Genomic DNA, 21,943 nt, shown 5'->3' on the forward strand with positions numbered 1-21,943 from the left:
AAATAGGATAGGCTTTATTATTAACATTTTCTAGTCCTTGTCCTTACACACTTTTATAGACTTTCTGACGTGATTAAAGGTCTTTATCATTTTGTTCTTGAGCTTGTCAGTTCAATCCATACCAGAATTCTTTATTTCCCCTAATTTGTCTCATTGGCTCCTTTACTTCCTGCATAATTTTTCTTATCTTCTTTCTTTTGACAGCCCAAGTGGATTGACAGACAGTCCTGTTTTAGCTTGTCTTTGGGGGCGTTCAGGAGAGACCTGGGGGAGTTATTATTTATAAGCTTTTATACTATTTGCTTAACAAAGGCACCTTGAAGAAATCAAGGTAGCCATTGACTAAGTTAAGAAATCAGAAAACAGAGGGATGCCAGGCACCGGCAGAGTTTCTCTGGGATTGCTATAATTCATAGTAGTTCTTGCCTTTTAAATTGTACAAACTATATATATATATGTGTGTGTGTGTGTGTGTGTGTGTGTGTGTGTGTGTGTGTGTGTGATTTCCCCCTTGGCTTGACCAAACATAACAGTGTATATTTTATTTAACATCTCATATTCTACAAAAACTATTTAAAAATATTAATTTACCTAATACTAATAAAATCTTGTGGGCTACTTTGAGAAGCATTAAATTTAATTTATAGAGGTGAATATGATTAAAGTACATTATACATGTATGGAAATCTCATAATGAAACCTATTATTTTGTACAATGAATGTATGCTAATAAAAATGTCTAAAAATTTAATTTATAGATTAAAAAAATGCTAAAATCCAGAAGGTGGTTTTCCTCTAACTAGTGGCGAAACAGAAGACTAGCTATATAGCCTAACTCTGTCCTCAGAGGGAATCCATTAATCCTTACTCAAGAGTAAGATAACTCCCAAAGGACGTTACATAATAACTTCCTATGAGGATTGTTAACTTCATCATCAGCTTGAGCAGATTTGTAGTTACATAGGGGACACACCTCCAGGTATGTCTGTGATGAGGTTTTGAAAAGGACTGAACTGAGTCAGGAAGACTGGATGTGGACAGCACATCCCATGGACTGGGGTTCTGCACCAAATGGAAAGAGTGAACACAGAGCTGGAGAGATGGCTCTGTGGTTAAGAGCACTTGTTGCTCTTCCTGAGGATCCAGGTTTAGTTTTCATCACCCACAGACTGGCTCACAGCCATCTACTGCTCCAGCCCCAGGGGATCCTAATGGCCTCTTCTGGTCTCTATGGTCTTCAGGTATGCATGTAGTACACAGGCATACATGCAGGCAAAACATTCATACATGTAAAATAAAATATTTTAAAAGGAGGGGGTGAGGAGGTCGTGTGCACACTGCTTCCTGACTGGGCAGTCGATGTGACCAGGCACATCATGTGCTGGCCTTCTCATGACTTTGGACTGCTTCCCTTCTTAAACCACAAGCCAGAATACATCTTTCTTCTCTTCAGTTGATTCGATCAGGAATTTTGTTACAATAAGAAGAAAAGTACTCATATATCCCCTGAACTATAAGATATAGAAAGTATTTTTGCTTGGAAACTAAAATGTGAAAGCATTGGATGAATTTTGTTAAGCAACAGAATGATCTCTAGACATCAAAGACACAACAAATAAAAAGAAAATTTTTTTCAGAATGTGGGACATACTTTATATGGAACAAGTGTAACAATGATGAAAAACTATTAAGAGTTTTGTATTACACACATCTTTACAATCTGTTTTGGAACTATAAAAAACCAAGATGGAGAGGGTGAATCTGAGCAAAGTACCTGAAACACGTGTGTGAAAATGTTACAGTGAAGTGCATTATTTTATCAATCAACATATACGCTAATTAAAAGCGCCTTCTTGAACACCATCAGCAGTAGCCATGCAAAACAGCTGTCAGTGTCACGCTAATAACAACTAGAGCACGATCAGTTTAAGTATAGTTCTTCAATGTCTTGACACTGTGCTCAAACATATTTTCTAAGAATGTAGATGGAGAGAAAATTTGTCCTAATAACTTTATTTGGAGACAGGATTTCCCTGTGCAGCCCAGGCCATCTTGAAACTCACAATCCTTTGGCTTCAGCCTCCTGAGTGCTATCATAACAGACATGTGCCACAATACAAAATTCTAGTAACTTCAAAACATTCCTATTTATTTCCTATTTCTTTTTGTGTAAATATGCCTGATTATGGAGATGATGATTATGTGTGTTCACGCACATGGCACGGCGAACGTGTGGAGGTCAGAGAACAACATCATGGAGTTACTTCTCTTCATCCACCTTTCATGGGTCCCAAGGAGTGAACTCAGGTTGCTAAGCTTTAATGGCAAATGTCTTCACCCACTGGCCCATCTTGCTGACCCCACCCCATCAACTTAAAATCTATTTTTTAGATTTACTTATTTTATGCATGTGAATGTTTTGTCTGCTTGAATGTTTGTGCACTATGTTCATGCCCACGGAGGTCAGAAGAAGGTGTTGGATTCCCTAGTACTGGAGTTATAGACAGTTGAGAGTATCCATGTAGGCGCTGGGAACTGAACATGGGTCTTCTGCAAGAGCAGCAAATGTTCCTAATCACTGAGCCATCTCTCCAGCATCCCCTTCAAGTAACTTTTTAAAGGGGCCAGATTCTTTCTAATTGTAGATTCTTTAAAAAAAGATGAATTCATTTTATTTTATGTATATGAGTGTTTTGCCTACAAGTATGTATGTGTGCTATGAGCATGCCTGGTGCCCAGGGAAGTCAGTTGATGGCACAGGATTCCTTGGAACTGGACTGAGTTAAGGACAGTTGTTAACAACTGTGTGGGTGCTGGGAATTGAATTCAGGTCCTCTGAAAGAGCAACAAGTTCTCTTAACCCCTGAGCCATCTCTCCAGCTCCCAATTATATCTTCTTAAAGACGGTTTGAAAGCTATGTAGTTTCTCCATAGAAAATGAACATTAGAGCACATGCTTAACATTCCACATTGAATCGTGTGGCATTATGGGTCCTCTGGAAGAGCAGCCAGTGCTCTTAGCTGCTAAGCAATCCCTCCAGCTCCTCAGACCCTGAAGAGCCTTTTTGGTGCAAGTGGTGGGAGTGGAAAATCTGCCTCGGGTGGATCAAGAGACAAGTCGGGAGAAAAGTTTGAGAGGGCTAGTCTTAGAGAATTTGGGGGAGGGGGGCAGGGACAGAGATGTAATAACAGCCTAACTGTATTTGGATGTGATTGATGAAGGGAAGAAGTGAGGTATGATGTCAGAGCGAGAACAGTGACAAAGTGACAGAGAAAGAGAGAGAGAGGGATAGATAGATAGATAGATAGATAGATAGATGGATAGATAGATGGATGGATAGATGGATGATAGATAGATAGATAGATAGATAGATAGATAGATAGATAGATAGATAGGATAGATGGACAGAGAGGGAGGGAGGGAAGGAGGGAGGGAGAGAGAGAGAGTCTCAGAGCAACATCTTTGAGTTGAGTTGAAAGGTATGGTGCTTAAATATGAGTCCCACAATTGCCCTTGCTGGGAGCATGGCAACTGTCCATAAGAAGCATGAGAAGGTTAAGACATAGTGACACAGATGTCGTCAGACAAGAAGAAATGACACAGAGCCTGTGAAAGTTCTCCTGCGATGCCTTCGAGCCTCTTGGTAAATCGAAGTCATCTGTTGAGAGTGAGAAAAGATGAGGAAGAGGTGGAGACTTGGTGGGAGGGAGGGTACAGAAACAACGCTGCATAGACTTTGGAGACACATTACTTAAGCGGTGTATTAGTTAGGATTTCTATTGCGATAAAATACCACAACTAAAAGCAACCTGGACAGGAAAGGGCTTTTTAGCTTACAAACCTCAGGTCACACTGAGGGAAGTCAGGGTGGGAACTCAAGGCAGAAACCAAAGCAGAGGCCAAAGAGGAATACTGCTTACTGGCCTGCTCACCCTGCATTTTTATACAACTGGGACCACCTGCTCAAGGGTGGCACCGCCTCTCAGTGGGCTGATCTTTCCCACATCAGTCACAATCAAGAAAAGGCCCTACACGCTTACCTATGGGCGATCTGATGGCAGCATCTTCTCAATTGAGTTTTCTTTCCCCAGATAACTCTAGTTGTGTCAAGTTGACAAAAACCTACTAGGACAATCAGTGTGCATTTCAACACAGGCTGATAGACACACTCTTCTCCAGGATCTAGCCAGGTAAGTGTGGTCCTCACCCCGCAGCAAGGAAACTTCTCTTTGCAACAGAAAGAGACCATTACAGAAAACCACAACCAATCAACCAAAATGCAGAGTTGTGGAGCCCACTCCCAGTGGGTACATCTACGGAACAACTCCCACATCTAAGTCTCAGAGACCATTGCAGAAGAGGGAGTGGGAAGACTGTGAGAGCCAGAGCATCAGGGAGTTTGCATCTCCTAGGGATGTCAGAAGCTCCGCCCATAAAGTCTCACCCACATGACTGCTCAAGTGTGAGCTGATCAAGGCCAACAATAAACGTGCTGAAGTGGATGGGGAAAGCCCACCAAACCTCAACCCTCCACAAAGAACTACAGGCAACCAAGGATTGATGAGAGTGGGAGAAACAGTCTTCCTCCTCAGGGAAGAGCACACCACATGGTTATCCAATATCAAATGGTCATCCCTTAAAACACACATACAAGGAGCATTATACAGACTGAGAAGGGTGTATTTATGTATTTAGGAATATATATGTATATTCATATGCATACCTATATGTAACAACAATTAGTGAAAAAAATAGAGGACATGAATTTGAAAAAGAGCAAGGAGGAGAATATAGAAGGGTTTGGAGGGAGGAAAGGGAAGGGGGAAATGATGTGATTATATTATGATCCCCCGAAGTAAAAGTACAGGCTGATTCAAGTAAATTCAGAGAATGATAATGGCATGCCCCAACAGAGGTCATTGTGCATCCTCTTAAACCAGCACACCTGGATCAGCAAGGTCCTATTGTCTCCACCAGAAAAGGACTGAGGGCCAGAGAGCTCTTTCTATGCGTACGAGTGTGTGTATATGTAGTGGTTGTATGCTTGTGTGTATGTGTGTGTGTGTGTGTGTGTGTGTGTGTGTATGAAGCCAGAGGTCAACTTGGGGAGTCTTCTTTGACCAATCTCTACCTTATTTTTGGATATAGGGTTCTCATCAATTTGGATAGGCTGGCTGGTCAATGAGCTCCAGGGATTCTCTGTCTCTGCCTCCCACTGTTGGGATTACAGAAGCTGCCAGGCCTGGGGATCCGAACTCAGGTCTTTACGCTTGCACAGCAGGCACTTTTACTGACCGAGCCAAGGTGATATAGCTAGAAAGTAATGAAGTTGAGAATGATAGCTAGGTGACATGTCTCCAAAGTCTGTGTGCTTTCTACATGCTAACAATGTCACACTGGAATACAGAGATGTAAACTTTGCTTTGAAAACATTCTGAAGCCCACGCTTTAAGGACTTCTGCAGGGCACAAAGTGGACCACTAGCAATGTTTTGCAACAGATGGCTGAGGCAGTTCCTTTCCAACAGAAGCTGGGTTGTGCCCAGTGTTGCAGCCTAAGTGGAAACGGGAACAAGTTCCATCGGAACTGACTGAGCAACAGAACAATGCCTAGCACAGGTATTAAGGAAGGCCAATACGTTGGCCTTATCAGCCATTTCTGTACACAGAGGCCGTAACTGCTATCATGGGCACCCTCTGGAAAACACAAAGCTGAAATATCATGTACTCAGAGACAAAATTAAAATTTTATATCTATACTTTAGAAATATGAGTGCTTCATAAATACAAGCCATTAAAATGATTTAGATTTTACAAAGCAGACTGGGAGTGGGAACTGTTTTATCAGATTGCTCTCAGAAAGCTCCCTGACTGCCAAAACAACAGAAAGGAATTAGGTGCAGACAGCTCGGGGAAGCTGTGTGCGCTGCCAGCTTGGACTTTTCTTCTTTTCCCACTGAAGCATGTTTTGGAAAATCTATGTATGTATCCTATTGTATAGAGAACTTCAAAAGACTAAAGTGGACCACTACAGAAACCTCAGAATATTGTCTTGAGAATACTTCAAATATTTTCAAAACACATCAGCATAAAACATCTGCATTGTGAGTTAAAGATGCCAATCGGGTTGCCAGTAAAGGCAGAGTTTAATATTCCCAGATGTTATTATATAGTATCTATGATATGTTGGCTGAGCAGGGTAAGCACATTTGTACATCACAGTATTTTTTCAAAATGTAAATGTACTCCCTGAAGATATAACAAGAGCAAGGCTGAATAAATTGTCTGGAAAGTAAAATTCATATTTCTTTTTCATTCTTAGCTTAAAATATGGGGGAAGGGAGAAAGCAATAAAGCTAATTTCTCCTTTTGCTATAACTTGGAAAACTGAGCTGCTACCTGAGAGAACTTAGAAAACATATGTACATCTAAAATGAGCAGCCTTTCATTTGTCCAGTTCTGACTCTCATTACCAGACACCTAAGTGGACACAACAGAAGCTAGATGTGCTTCCCCAGGAAAGTCTCCTTTCTAGAGAATCTTACAACATAGTCCACTCTAAAAACATCTTCAACTGGGCATAGCACTCACCCCTTTAGCCCCAGCACTGACAGGCAGAGGCAGGCAGACCTTTGTGAGCTCCAGGCCAGCCTGGTTTACATAGTGAGTTCCAGGACAGCCAGGACTACACAATGAGGCCCTGTCTTGAAAAATCCAAAAACCAACCCCCCCAAAAAAAACCCTTATATTTTAAGATAATTGGTTGAATTCTACGTAGAATGTTCAGAACAAAATGAAGCAAGATAATTTTACAATATTAAGTAAGCCATATCTCCACTGAAAAAACATTTTGGAGGATTTAGTACTTTGTAACAACTTTGTCCTTGTGAAAGTTGGTAGTAAGGACAGAATAGTGCAAATGGTTTAATTTTTGTTTTATTAACAGTATATATATGAATTCTATAAAACATGAGCTTCATAATGATTTTTCCCTACGTGTATGTAGCTGGAAGTTTTCCTGTGTCCTGCCTGGTCCACAGCCGCTCACACCCAAGTAAACACATAGAGGCTTATATTAATTAAAATTGCTCAGCCATTAGCTCAGGCCTATCACTGACTAGCTCTTACACTTAAACTCAGCCCTGCTGTGGGATGTATGGCAAATGTGTTGCTAATTAATCAATAAAACACTGATTGGCCGTTGGCTAGGCAGGAAGTATAGGCGGGGCAAGGAGGAGAATAAAGCTGGGAAGTGGAAGGCTGAGTCAGAGAGACACTGCCAGCCGCCACGATGAGAAACAGCTTGTGAAGATGCCGGTAAACCACGAGCCATGTGGCAAGGTATAGATTAAAGGAAATGGATTAATTTAAGCTATAAGAACAGTTAGCAAGAAGCCTGCCACGGCCATACAGTTTGAAAGCAACATAAGTCTCTGTGTTTACTTGGTCGGGTCTGAGAGGCTGTGGGACTGGCAGGTGAAAGAGATATATCCTGACTGTGGGCCAGGCAGGAAAACTTAAGCTACACAGCCCATTTCTGTTTTTTTTTTTTTTTCTTTTTTTTTTTCGAGACAGAGTTTCTCTGTGTAGCTTTGCGCCTTTCCTGGAACTCACTTGGTAGCCCAGGCTGGCCTCGAACTCACAGAGATCCACCTGCCTCTGCCTCCCGAGTGCTGGGATTAAAGGCGTGCGCCACCACCGCCTGGCCACAAACTAGGTTTTGCATATAATAGCAAACATGTATATCTGTCAGTCTGGCTTATCTTACTTAGTATGATAGTTTCCAATTTTATCCATTTTCTTTCTCTATGGCCAAATAATACTCACGTGTGTGTGTGTGTGTGTGTGTGTGTGTGTGTGTGTGTGTATCACATTATATATTTCAGCAGTTTTCTGGGAACTTCTGGTTGGGAACCACTGTGTGAGCCTGCTTTAATTTGAGGACAAACATACAATGTCTTGCAGGTGTCAGGCTGAGAGTACTGAATTCCCAGTGACTCCATGCCCCATAATCTGTGACCATGTGAGTTCTTTTTTTTTTTTTTTTTCATAAAGATTTATTTATTTATTATGTATACAGTATTCTGCCTGCATGTGTCCCTGCAGGCCAGAAGAGGGCACCAGATCTCATTACAGGTGGTTGTGAGCCACCATGTGGTTGCTGGGAATTGAACTCAGGACCTCTGGAAGAGCAGTCAGTGCTCTTAACCGCTGAGCCATCTCTCCAGCCCCCATGTGAGTTCTTTAGTGCTTTTTCTTTAATTACCACCAACAATGAGTTGTTAGGTGCCTGTTACTGTTGTGCTAGGCAAGAGAGGTACTAAAATGTTTCAAATTTCTCTCCAATATTAGAAGATGGGTTCAATAGATTAAAACTAATGAAGTGAATTGATATACACCAGGGAGGGCCAGGGTATTTGAGAAGCCCTTCACAGATAGCACTTGTGAGGAATGAACAAGGTACAAGAGGAGCTAGGAGCTGGACAGATGGAATAAGTAAAGTCACTAGAAATACAGGAGCTGGACTAGTCAATGCCTGTCTTAGAATAATGAGTAGGACAGTTGGGTTGGAAAGAACTGTATTATTATTTAATGAGCCTTTAATCCCAAATTGTGTACAGCAGCTTAGCTGTTATTTTAGCAAATGTGGTAACTATTATTGCTATATTTAGCTAGCCTTTGGTACATCAGACTAGCCAACTGTTTACAATTACTTTTATTAACCCTAGGGAAATTACTGATGTGTCTCAGAATGTAACACTGACACAGTAGAACAATGGGCAGATATTTATTTAATCTGTGTAGCGCACAGCTCCATGGGCGTAAAGTTGCACTGGAAAGGTTCTAAGGGAACACAGTAGTTGCTCTTGCAAACGGCTGCAAGGGAGGGCGGCAAGAAGATGAGTTAGCAGGTGAAGGTGTTTGCTGTCGAACCTGATGACTTGAGTTTGATCCCTGGGATGGATCCACACGGCGGCGGCACGCGGCGGAAGGAGAGAAGAGAAGCAGCTCCAACAACTTGTCCTCTGACCTCCACAGGCACGCGCGCGGCATGTGTGTACCCCTTGACGAAACAAGTGAAAATGTTTTAAAAATGGCCGTAAGTAAAAAACACATAGGATCGTATAGCTAATTCAATGCTTTAAAGGAAGGCTCCGTGAGCCACACTTTAAAAAGTGCTCTTACTCATATCCACGATGAGAAAGACTATTTGGGTACATGAAGACCCTGAACCTCTAGGTCTGGTCCAGGTCCTTTATCCCCGCAAGCTCTACGACAATGTTCCTTCTTTTTTTGTCCCCTACGAACACATCTTTACCTGGTGTCCCCAAACATACCGAACTTTAAGTACCCATATACCATCTTTCTCCACTCCTATAAGCGAGTCTAAAAATCACAGAAACTACTTTCATTGCTGCTTCCTACAAACACACACACACACACACACACACACACACACACACACACACACACACACACCCTATGCACATGACTATGCAAGCACACACACCAAAACAACAACAATAAACAAACAAACAAACTCATCCTTTCTCTTGCAAATCCTACTTTGGCAAGTAGTAAACACCCCAGTCACCAGGTCAGATTCTTGAGCTCTGAGAGAGGTGCACAGTTAGATGGGGGAAGATTGGAACCAGGAGGCATCTTGGGATAGAGGGCTACCGTGAGGCCAAGGGGATTAAAGGGTCGCAGCATCAGGAAGGTTGAAAAGTACCGATTTAAGGGAATGCTGTGTCTCAGTGAACACATTTATGATAAATCCACTCAGTTCTTCGTTATCTCTCATTGTCACTATAATTTCTTTCAAGGTATTGATGAAGAAAAACACTTTTTCCTTTGCCGATAAAGTCAAGTGACTTTTCATCTTAGAAAAAAAAAAAAAAGCAATTTTTTTAAAGAGCTCTTTCCCCCAAGTTTAGAATGCTCTTCTGTTTGAGAAGTGGTTGGCTCTGCCCCACCCTGTGTGCCTGTCAGGTTATTGCCTGTTTGCAGGCTCTGTCTAGACAAGCTTTCTCCATTCTGGAAAGAGCCTGCAGCAAGTGCCTCACTCTCTGGGTGGACAGGATGCTTCTGAGAACCACGGGGTCTCTCCGGCTTCCAGGATCAGATCTCTCGGGAACTGATACTGCCAGTTGCATCAAGATCCCAGAAGCCTCTGGACTTTTGACACAATGGCTGTTTTTCTCCCCTGCCCCAGCAGGGCTCCTCTCTGTCTCCCAACTACTTCTTGCTGTCTCCCATGTTCAGTCTGGTGTTTAGCTCAGGCTGTGGTGTGAATAATGCTGGAGACATCTTCCAGCATTAGTGAGGGCTGTTTCCTGTAAAACAAAAAGGGCATTCTTGCTGTGTTTGCCTATAAAGACAGAGAAGAGGCTAAGGAGAACTAGTTTTTGGTGTTTTCTAAAATTTCCAAAGTGTATTCAGATACTCTCATCTCCAGAAATTCATTTGGAAGAAAAGGCTGGTTAAGGAATTTTTAGATCAGTTGGTTAAAGAAGTTTGACTGGGTATGGTGGCCTATGCCTTTGATCCCAGCACTCAGAGTACATGTGAATCTCTGAGTCTGAGGCCAGCCTGGTGTACATAGTGAGTTCTAGGCCAGGCAGTTGCTACACAGTGAGAGCCTCTTTCTCTCCCTCCCCTGAAAAAAGAGAAGAGGAGTCAGAGAGCAAAGCTCAGGTTCAATTCCCAGCACCCATGTGGCAGATCACAACTGACTATAATTACAGTTCCAAGGGATCAGACACCTTCTGGCCTCCACAGGCACGGAAATGTACCATATGGTGCATAAAGATAAATTCAGGAAAAAACATCTACACGTATAAGAGAAAAAGAGAAATGTGTAGAACTCTGCATTCTGCTCTAATATATAGCAATTCATATTGCAAGCAAGCATAGCAGTAGCTCTGAGAAGTCCCACAGTAAAGAAATCTATTCCGGGTAGAGGGTGTAGCTCTGTGGTAGAGTGTGGATTGAGCATGTGCAAGGCCCTGAATTTAACCCTCAGCACTAGAGAATGGAAAGAAAATAATTCAGTGTTTTCCAAACTTGTGGCTTTTTTTGTTAAATCTTTGTAATATTTATGTGTGTGTAATGTATGAGAGTACATACTCAAGTATGTCTATGCAAGATGCATGTATGTGTGCAGGTCAGAGGACAGCCTGTGGGTGTTGGTCCTCACTTTTCTATCTTGTTTTGAGACAGGTTCTGTTCCTTGTTGAGTGAGCCAGGTCAGCTGGCCCCTTAGTTTTGGAGATGCTCCTGTCTCTACCTCCTATTTCCCTAGTGAGCAGTGATTTCTGATGCTTGTGTTACTGTGTCCAGCTTTGATATGGGTTCTGGGGATCCAAACCCAGATCATCAGGCATTTGTGGTTTCCCTAACCCATGTTATTTGAATACCACATATCATCTCTAAGGAACTAGAAGGCTCAAAGCTAGACGTAGGGAAATACCAGCGTCAACAAGTACTGGTATTTACTATACTCATTGGCTTTGCTGTTACTGAAGTCTTTGCCATAAAGGCTTGTTTTCATTCTCTGGACTTTCCTTCCTTCTAGGCTTCTGATACTCTGCCTCCTTCCACTCTGTGTGCCTGGCCTGGGTGTTCTCTACTGTTCAGGTTCCAGCTCTGTCTGTTTTTCTATTCTTTCATCCTTGGGAACCACATCTTGTTTCTAATTTCAACTATCATTCATATACAGACTTGGAAAAATCATTCCGTGGGGTGGTTAGTTTTAACAGTCAACTTTGCGCAATCTACAATCACTTGGGGAGAGTCTCAGTGAAGCTGAGAGTGAGTTGTTGGCCTGTAGGGGATTGTCTTGACTGTGTTCATTGATATAAAAAGACCCAGGATAAAAGCGGGTGGCACTATTCTTTTTGTTTGGGTCCTAGACAACATGACAAATGAAAATGCGAGCGAAGCACAGGTCTGTGTGCATTCATCTCTCTGCTTTGGACTGTGGATGTGGCTAGCCTTGTGGCTGGTCCTGCCGCCCTGACTCCACACTGTGATGGGCTGGGCTGGAACTGGGAGTTCAATTCTCCTTCCTCCCTAAGCTGCTTGTCAGGTACTCAGACAGCCAACTGGGAAGGAAGCGAAGACACCTTCTTCTAGCTCTAGCCTCGCATCCTAAAATGGCTCCAAATAATTTCCTCTTGTACATTTGGGGCTTCTCAGATTTGCCACATCTCTGCTTCTCCTTCCACAAAGCCCACCCCTTTCTGATTCCCCTTAAGGACTCCTTGCTAGGACTTGGAGTTTGGGTCGAAAAACGCATTTTTAAAATATTAGTAAAAGCTTCACTCAAATAGAAATCTATCTTTTTATCGTGTTTTCATTGATTGGGACACTAAGGGAAAGAGTTGTTTAAAACTCAGTGTGTCAAGCCCATATAATGTACCACAGCTACAAGACTGTAGTGGCAGACATAATGTCTGTTTTTATCACCAGGAGTCACTATATTTGGTCACCAAGGTCATTAACATTTTAAATGTAAAATAAAATGCCAAACATGAATACCCTTCATATATATGAACAATAACCACTTTTAGCCCATAAAGTTAGAGAAAAGCCCATTTTAGTAGCAATAAAGAAGATTAAATACTCGGAAGTAAACACAGTCGCAAACGCACAGAACCTAGATGTGAGCATCTTAAAGCATCCTGCCAGGCGGAGAGCAGCAAATGGAAAGTCGTCCTCTGTTCCTGCATCAGATGAGTCAACATTATAAAGATGCCAGTTCTCCTTAAATCAGTTTATAGAGTTAATGCAGCTCTAATAAAAATTCCAAGAAGCTTTTTAAAACAGAGCTATATAAGTTGATACAAAGTTCATGTGGAAGAATAAATATGCAAGAATAGTCAGGACAACAGTGAAAAACAAAAATTATGAGAAGAGAAAGACTTTGAGGAAGATAAAATACTTCAAGTAAAAAGGAAAGGGATTTAGAGAAAGTAAACATTATCTACTCATTTGTGCCATAGAAAAGCAAAGAGGATAAAGCAGAAAAGGAGAGTGTTTTCTGGTGGGAGTAGAGAGGACTGGGGTGGGGAGAAATCGTAGCAAGACTGGAAAGGCAACGAAACTTTTTGGGTTTTGTGTGCTTTGGTTTTGAAAAACATGAATCTTAAAAGTTAGCATATAGAATAAAGGGCTTTATCATGGTGTTTTCACACATACATGCCATTACAAATAGATTTTTCCTGTAACTGGTTCTTAGAACAATGGTAATCAGACACATATCCCCCTCCCTGATAAATAAAATTAACTCCAGCCAGGATGTGAGGAAAACCAGAGGTAGAATATGAAGAGTGAGAAATGAACCTAAGTATATTAAATGGGAGATATATAACACGGAAGTGGATAAGGAAAACAATATTAGAACTATAAACTGTAAGACAAACCAACACATATCCTTGTATAGGGGCTGGAGAGATGGTTCAGCAGTTAAGAGCATAGACTGCTCTTGTAGAGGACCCAAATTCAGTTCCCAGTACTCAAGTTAGGCAGCTCACAACCACCTATTACTCCAGCTCCAGGGGATCTGACACCCTATTCTGGACTCTGAGGGCATCTAAATACATTTACATATATATATGTATATATGTGTACAAATGTACACAGAGAGAAAGACAAACACACAGATATACAAACATACAATTCAAAAGTTAGAAATAGTTAGGAACTGGAGAGATGGCTCAGTAGTTAAGAGCCCTGGCTGCTCTTCTGGAGGACCTGGGCTTGAGTCCCAGCACCGTTTTCAATAGGCCAACATTTTAAAAAAAGCCTTGTTGTTATGTTCATTAACATGATAACAGATATTAAGCAATATATATTATATATATGTTGCAGAATAGAATATCGCTTTAACTATGTAAAGATATGTTACATTTGTTTATGTTGCAGAATACTACTCTAACTATGTAAAGGTGTGTTGCACTTATTTATTCTGCATTTGTTTAATTATGTAAAGATGTATTGCTGTTTTACCTTGTCTGCCTAAGGCACCTGATTGGTCTAATAAAAGGCTGAATGGCCGATAGCTAGGCAAGCATTCACAGACATATATGAATAAGTAGGAGGAAGAATCTAGGCTCAGGAAGAGAGAGAGAGAACAAGGGAGAAAGACAGTGAGACACCCAGGGCCAGCCAGCCAAGTAGCTGCCAGCCAGCCAGACATGGAGTAAGACATACAGAATGAAAGAAAGGTAAAAAGCCTGGAGGAAAGACATAGATGAGAAACTGGTTAAATTAAGTTACAATAGTTAGTGGGACAAGCATAAGGTCAAGCATTCATAACTAATAATAAGTTTCCGTGTCATGATTTGGGGGATGGGGGTCCGAGAAAGCCTGATACATATATATGTTTATTGAAAGAAGTATATATAGGCAAATTATGTGGTCCTTATTTTGCTATCAAGATGAAAGTAATTTTTAAAATAGAATGCATTCTTTCAGATATTCTCTTTACTTATTCTGACTTCAAGACTATGGTTATTTTCATATTTATATTATGTACAACTATCTTTTTGTTTTGCTTTATTTTTTAAAGATAGTCTCACTATGCATTCTAAACTGGCCTTGAACTCAATATTCTACTGCCTCAGTCTGAGTGCTGAGATTACAGATGTGCACCTCCATATATGAGTTTGAGTTTTAGGTTCTTCAGCCTTGGACTGAAGCACCTTATTGGGCTTTGAAAGCACTCCTTCCTTTGTCTGATTGAAGTAGCAGATCTCCAGCAGTCTGACAGCAATACTTGTATTATAAATACAACTTAAAAAACACCAGAAGTATCCTATCACTCTGGAGGCAGAGGTAAGCAGATCTCTGAGTTTGAGACCAGCCTGGTCTACAAAGCCAGTTCCAGGACAGTCAGAGTTACACAGAGAAACTCTTGTCTTGAAACCCCACCCTAAAAAATCCAAAACACTAGAGGCAACAAACAAACAACATCAGAGGCAGAGTGGTATTTTTACTTAGAATTCTGTTCTTTCTTGCCCTAAAATACACACAAAACTAAGGAGAAGATCTGGACAGAGTTTGAGTGGATTCCTGTGAGTGACAGTTGAACAGCAAAGACAGAAATATTCAGTCCCTTAAAAAGATTCCAGAGGGGAAAGTGGGAACAACTGCTGTGATTGACAGGTGGTATTGCTAGCGGAGATCAGTTGTTTCTATTCCTTTTGAGTTTCTGGAATTTTTTTTAAAGGAAAGCTGGCAAGATAGCAAATATTTCACACTGATCATCATCTTAAAGTGATTTCTTTGGATGATTTTGAAGAGTTATAGGGTGTGATGTTTTCATTTTATGTGGAAAGGAAAAAAGCTAAGGAGTTATAATGAGTAGAAGCGTGTTGTGCCTTTGAGGGATTGTGAGGGTCAAGGAGTGTGTCAATATAAGTTGTTCATTCTCTCCACAAAGGTTACAGTTTTTGAGGCCCTTTCAGGTTACTGAAGGCATTCCCTACAAAGCCAAGCACTTAGTTCAAAGACACCATATTTCAGAAGGGCGTTTGTATCTTAGAAAGGCATTTCATTTATATTGAAGAGCTATGTTAGCTCTTGCAACACTGCAACTTAAACCTAGGTAACGCTTCTTATAAATTGCATGGGCTCACGTTTTCTCTGACATTCATTCCACTACCTGGGAATGGCCTATTTGCATCTCCACCTTCTCAGGTGGATGGTGAGCACCTAATGAGCAGACACTAAATTTTGTTTTCTTTAGTAGCTCTAGAATGTAGTCAAGGGCCAAGAACTAATGTGGGAATGAGTGAGGAAATAAATCTGGTGCTCTAACATAGATTTGATTTGAAAAGAAGGCAAAGGAAAATGGTGGTGTCCATGTTGCTTGGCACTTTTTTCTAGGTGCCAGCTTTACTCCCGAGGTGACCTACTTCTCCATCATGGTGTGTTTCCGCAGAGGGACTCCAAGTGCTCCAGTGTCCTTTCAGATTCTAGTGTTAGAGGACCATCTCTTCACCAACTGTGTCACATATGTTATGGAAACTACTGTTTAAGGCACCTTAGTTATCATCACCATCCCCTTGGCTTTGTTAATGAGCTAAAAGGTAAAATGTGACAACTTGGTGAAGAGCTATAATCCATACCAGATCACTGCCAAAAGCTAGAGTGTCTACAACTGGTTTACCAAATTTGCCAGCATCTAGATCAACCCATTATTCTTGCCTATCGGTAGGTAGTCTAAATAAGGATTTATAATCAAGAAAGAATCCACTTTGGATGTTGTTCTTTCTGCACATTTTTCTTTTGTTATTAATGTAGCAGTAAATCTCTGCTGTGGAACACAGAGTTGGTCTAAGGCAGGATCTCAGCAATGCTATTATCATGCGAGACTTGGAAGCAGAATGGTCCAAGTACTTCTCAAATCAGTCATCTACAAGGAAATTCTAGCCTGTGTGATAGAACAGTTATTTTTTGCTGGTCTTTGAGACTAGGTCTTACTATATAGCTCTGGGTGGCCTTGAGCTCATGATTTTCCTGCCTAAGCCTCTTGAGTGCTAAGACTACAAATGTGTGCTGCCATGCCAGATTAAAATAGTTTTCTTCTAAGTGGCACAAAAAATATTACAGAAAATTTAAAAGAGAGCAAAGAGTTAAAACACCAAAATCCCACTCCCTTCTGTAATAGAAGGTTTATAATTTTTGAGAATTGTACTTTTTATAACTATGTCTTCACATAATTATATTCACAATACATTTTTTATTGTTTTTTTTTCTTACTATTGCACCATTCACACTGCTTTCTATGCTATTATCTGGACTGTATACATACTAATTATAGATTTAGGAAGGGTCTATCCTTTCTAGCCAGGTCTGGGAGGGTCACACACACATCTAAGGACCAGTCCTCTTATTCTATTGTGGACATCCTTAGCTCTGTTCCTTTTAGTTAACACAATCATCTGAATTCCTCTTCCCCTCCCCTGTGCTAGGGACAGCAATTAAGGCATTATTACATTTTACAACTCCCTTTATGGAAATGAAAAATATTAAAGAGCTTAAATGACTTATCTAAGTTCCAAAACAAGTGACAGCCACAGTATAGCACTCCCCTCACTCCTACAGTGCACAGTGCTTCTATTGTTCTGGCCGGCCTGCATATTTTCTCCATTTCCCTTCTTGTAACAGGCCTTGCCGCCCCACCCTCAAGCCTGCTCAGCCATCCAATCCATTCACTTGGACAAAGTACTACAAGTGGGGGTGAGAAGATGCAATTGAGGATGAATTGAATTTCTTCTAGGGTAACTTAGAAGTTAGGAGGATGTCATATTGATGCTTCTAGCAGCTATTTCTCAAGTTAACTGGAGAAGGTACATTTTAAGATAAAAAGAAGAAAACTGAACAGAGGTACAGTGATGAGGGGCAGGGAGAGAGACAGACACACACACACACACACACACACACAGAGACAGAGAGATGAAGACGCAGAGAGAGACAGGTTACTGAGCCTAAACTTCTAGTTCCTACAGGCCTTCATTAATTTGTGAATTATTACCTTATCTTTTCTATTGAAATGGGACAATAAACTTAAACTTGCTTAAATTTAGGTTTAATTGTGTTTTTATAACTTGCAGCCACGAAAATCCTAATTCACATAATTCCTGTGACTGTAGGTAAGACATAACTACCAGTGAATGGTAATCAGTAAAACAGAGACTCAGTCCTTAGTAACTTATGAAAGTGAGCAAGAAGATATTTAGAAGAACACATCAGAAACAGCATTTTAATTTCTTTTGAAAAACTATTAATATTTGAAAAAAATCTTTGCCCACAGCAATCAATCATGTAGCTATTTCTCAAAAGTAGTCAAATATACTTGTGGTTCATGTAATGGAGATCTAGTCTACAACAGAAGGTGTTACACTCAGAAAGTGGGAACAAAAGGTATAAACTTGATTGTCCTGGTCAATTATGATTCCTTAGGTATCCAAAAGGGGGGAGAAAAAGAATGAAGAGATATAAGGATGAACTGCCACTACACTTCTGGACCTTTAAGCATCTTTGAAATGCCAGGCATGATGACACATTCCTTTAATCCTAGCCCCTTGGGAGATGAGTTTGAGCACAATCTGGGATATACAGCATGATCTCCCTCACCCAACTAAAAAAAGAAAGAAAAGAAAAAGAGAAAAATTGTTTGGAGTATCTTGGTGTTACCTACAGTTTATTGTCTCTTAACTGAACAACACACTATTTGGGGTGAATGAATTAGCCACAGTCAAAGTCGTTGATTGTGGAGGAGACTAACTCAAGAAGTCTGGAACTTACTATTTTATTATCAAAGCAATAGTATCCTTTTGAAGGAATCATGGAGGATAAGAGTTTTCTCTTGCAGATATCTTTCAAAAACATTTGCATTAAAGTATTAATATTCTGTCAGAGAAAAATGAAATGCAAATAAAATGCCCAAATATTTTAATGTTTAGATATACTCAAAATAATAATTGAACATTTTCTTACTATGTAATACAGTAACAACATTAAGTCTAGGTTAGAGACCTGCAAATATCCTATGACACAACAATTTGGCAAGTAAGTGATTTTATTAGGGCAAACAATGAGACTGTTAATGTCATGCATTAATAATTTATTTTAAATAATTGTGTGACTATCCTTTTAGTAACATATGGATTCTGCAGTACTTTTGTTCTATAACCTCATTCTTAAAAATTCCAGTGGCTTGTTTTCTTGTATTTCCCTTAATTGTGGTGATCTTAAACAGATCTTCAGTTTTAAATCTGCCAGTTGTTCTAATACAGATGCATAAATATATTTTCTCCAGTTGGCTCTTTATTACAAAGAAAGCTTGTTTGTGGGCACCGTCAGGACATCTGCATCTTATTGGATTTAATTTTTAGTAATAAAGACCTCCCACATTATACATTCTTTCCAGCCTAAATTTGCCTGTGTGGGAAGCAAAGAACTGTCAGTCAGAGAGAAAAAAGTAAATCCATATGCTGTGGAAGATTCAGCTTCCTTGGCCACAATGAAAAGAGTTGTGTATATAGACAGTGCCCCAGCAGATCTCCTTTTGAATTTTTTTTTTCCTCAAAAGGCTAACTGCTGTGGTCTGAATGCTGGTACCTCTTCAAATTCGAATGTTGCAACTCAATCAGCAATATGATAGTCTTTAAGAGGGAGAGGCCTTTGGGAGGGTTCTTCCCTCATGTATGGAATTAAAACCCTTATTGAAAAGGCTTGAGGGAACTTATTAGTCCTCCTTTCCCTTCCACCATCTGAAGGCATGAGAAGTTACCATCTATGAGGAGCTGTTCCTCTTGGAAGGCATTGGCTCTACTGAAGCCTTGATTTTGGATTTCAGAGCTTTCCAAAATGAACAATAAGTCTGCTGCTTATAAATTACCCTGTTGCCGGGCAGTGGTGGCGCACACCTTTAATCCCAGCAGAGGCAGGCACAGGTGTGAGTTTGAGGCCAGCCTGGTCTACACAGTTCCAGGACAGCCAGAGCTATGTAGAGACCCTGTATCAAAACAAACCAAAACCAAAACCAAAACCAAAACCAAACAAACAAACAAAAAACCCCACCAAAACAAACAAACAAACAACCAGAAAAAAAAGATAAATTAACCTGTCTAAAGTATTTTCTTCTAGCAACTATGGTAGGCTAAGACACTTGTTATAGTAGCAAAGGTAGGTGTGTCCTAACCCAGTGCTTTTGATGCGTCCTAGTTTATTGTGTCTAGCAAGCTATGGCTGCCTGACTAAAATTATGCACAAATATCCTATTTGCCTCACTCAGGTGCTGTTGTTCCTACATATATTCCCAGTCTTTGGCTCTAGCATTCTTTTCCATTTTGGAGTTCACCTCTACCCCTTATATTTGCTTACTGGTTTCATAGTCCAGTTGCCAGGACTGTCATCTAAGGACTTTGGCTCAGGTTATGAAATAGAACACTAAATCCGTCCAAAATAGTCAAAACCTAGTATGTGTAGCTTTAGAAAGGCAACAAACAGAATAGGACAGCACAACTTGAACTGGTAATAGACTTTCACTTTTCAAGGTTACACACACTATTCCCTGTGCAGAGGACAAGCATGGAAAACTTGATTGGTGAGAAGATACCGAAACAGCTCATTTCTCTGGGTCAATAACAACAAAAGGATGGGGAGGGAATTGGGCACCACATACTCCACTTTTAGTGTTTCTTCCGTCAGCACAAACAAGAACAACCTACCATCTTCCTTGTATTTCTATGAGCTTCTCATTAACCTTCCTCATTTCAGCCAGAGAAAAGATGCTTTTTGAAGTACATTGTGTCTATTTAAATTAATAGGTAAGTTTAAATTTGTTTTCACAAACTTCTTATTTGCTGTGGGGGCTACAAACATTGCTATGGTTTAGTTTTCAAAACTTTCTACCATTTTACATCCTCTGAGAAGACATCTACATCCTAGCCTCAGGCATCTACGGATGTGACCTTATCTGGAAGTCAGCTCTTTGTAGATGGAATTAACAAGAGGTCATTCTTTAATAGAACGAGCCTCCAGACAATGACTGGTGCCTTCATCAGAAGAGGTAATTTTGGACCAAGAGACACACAGGGACTCTGCCGTGTGATGATGGAAGCAGAGTTTGAAGTGATGTGTCCAAGGTCATGGAATGCCAAGGAGCACTGGCAATCCTAGAAGTGATGAAGAGTCAGGAAGGATGCTTCTTTCTATGCCCTTGAGAAAAAGGAGAGTCTTGCCAACACTCACTTCAGACTTCAAGCTTCCAGAACTAGACAATAACTACATTTGTCGTTTGAACCACCCCTTGTGTGGTAATCTGTATGTCACTTTTAAGAAAGCAATATACTACTTAAGTATCAGTTAAGGAAGCAGAAATATGAACAATAAATTGTAACGGAGGGTCAGAGATCTACGGACATAAAGAAAGGAGACATACCTTTCCTGATGTCATGGACAGTAATTCTTAGAACAGCAGCTTTTCTGTGTACAAACTTCATAAACTATGTGATGTTTTTTGTGGGTGTGTGTGGTGGGACTGAAGATGGGAAATAGGGTCTCAAGCTAGGGAAGAGCTTTACCAGTGAGCTACCTGCTCAGTCCTGACTTTTTGGCATACTGTTGGTCAGCTTAATCCTCAAGTTCCTGATTCTCAGTGAAAGACCCTAGATGAAAAAAAAAAAAAAATGATGTGGAGAGTGACTCAAGAGGAACTTAGTCATTGACCACTGGCCTGCACAAGCTGATGTATGTGTATGCCTGGGCTAGCCCGCCAAGCCTGACGACTTGAGTTGGCTCCCTGGAACACACACGGTAGAAGGGAGAAGTCTGATGCCTTGAGTTGGATTCCTAAAATCTACATAGTAGGAGAAAACTAACCTCCCACCCCCAGTCTTCTTGCCTCTCTGAGACGTTTTCTCAGCATCGAAAGGAGGCTTTGGCTCACCAAATGATCTCTGAAGTCTATTACAAGTGTAACTTCATGTTTCTAATTCGATAATATTTCTGATTTTTCTCCAACTGTAACCTATAATTAAAAAAAAGAAAATGATTAGGCTAAGAGGAGAGACTCAGGGAATCTCGGGCCCCTCCTTCACTGAGTCCCTTTACACTCAGAAACAAGAAATTGAAATGTTTTGATTCTCCAAGCTTCATTTTGGGTGCATGGAGTTGAAAGACAAACTATGTTTCAGCTCACGAGCTGTTCAAACCTCCTTCTGGCTACAGCATTTGAATAAAGAATTGACACTTAATATCTGTCCGTGGACCTCAAATCCTGCAGGTGGTGGAACTGAGGGAATTCTGAGTTTCTGGGCCTCCGCAGAAAAAGCTTGTTTCCATCTTGGTAGGTTGCTAAAAGGATGCAATAGAACTCAAAAGCACCGATACATGTGTGTATCTAGGCACCTGGAGACATCACACA

The 21,943-nt window shown here is 40.7% G+C and overlaps 1 long non-coding RNA gene across 1 annotated transcript; it reads right to left on the minus strand.

Annotated features, from left to right (window-relative positions):
- Positions 1 to 10,133: 10,133 nt before the first annotated feature.
- On the minus strand, positions 10,134 to 21,550 carry LOC131908129 (uncharacterized). Its single transcript, XR_009378553.1, has 3 exons — positions 21,467 to 21,550; positions 21,113 to 21,185; positions 10,134 to 10,337 (listed from the first exon to the last, which is right to left on the minus strand). It is a non-coding gene; the product is annotated as an uncharacterized LOC131908129 (long non-coding RNA).
- Positions 21,551 to 21,943: the final 393 nt, after the last annotated feature.

Source organism: Peromyscus eremicus, chromosome 4, assembly GCF_949786415.1.
Source record: "Peromyscus eremicus chromosome 4, PerEre_H2_v1, whole genome shotgun sequence".
Lineage (NCBI taxonomy): Eukaryota > Metazoa > Chordata > Mammalia > Rodentia > Cricetidae > Peromyscus > Peromyscus eremicus.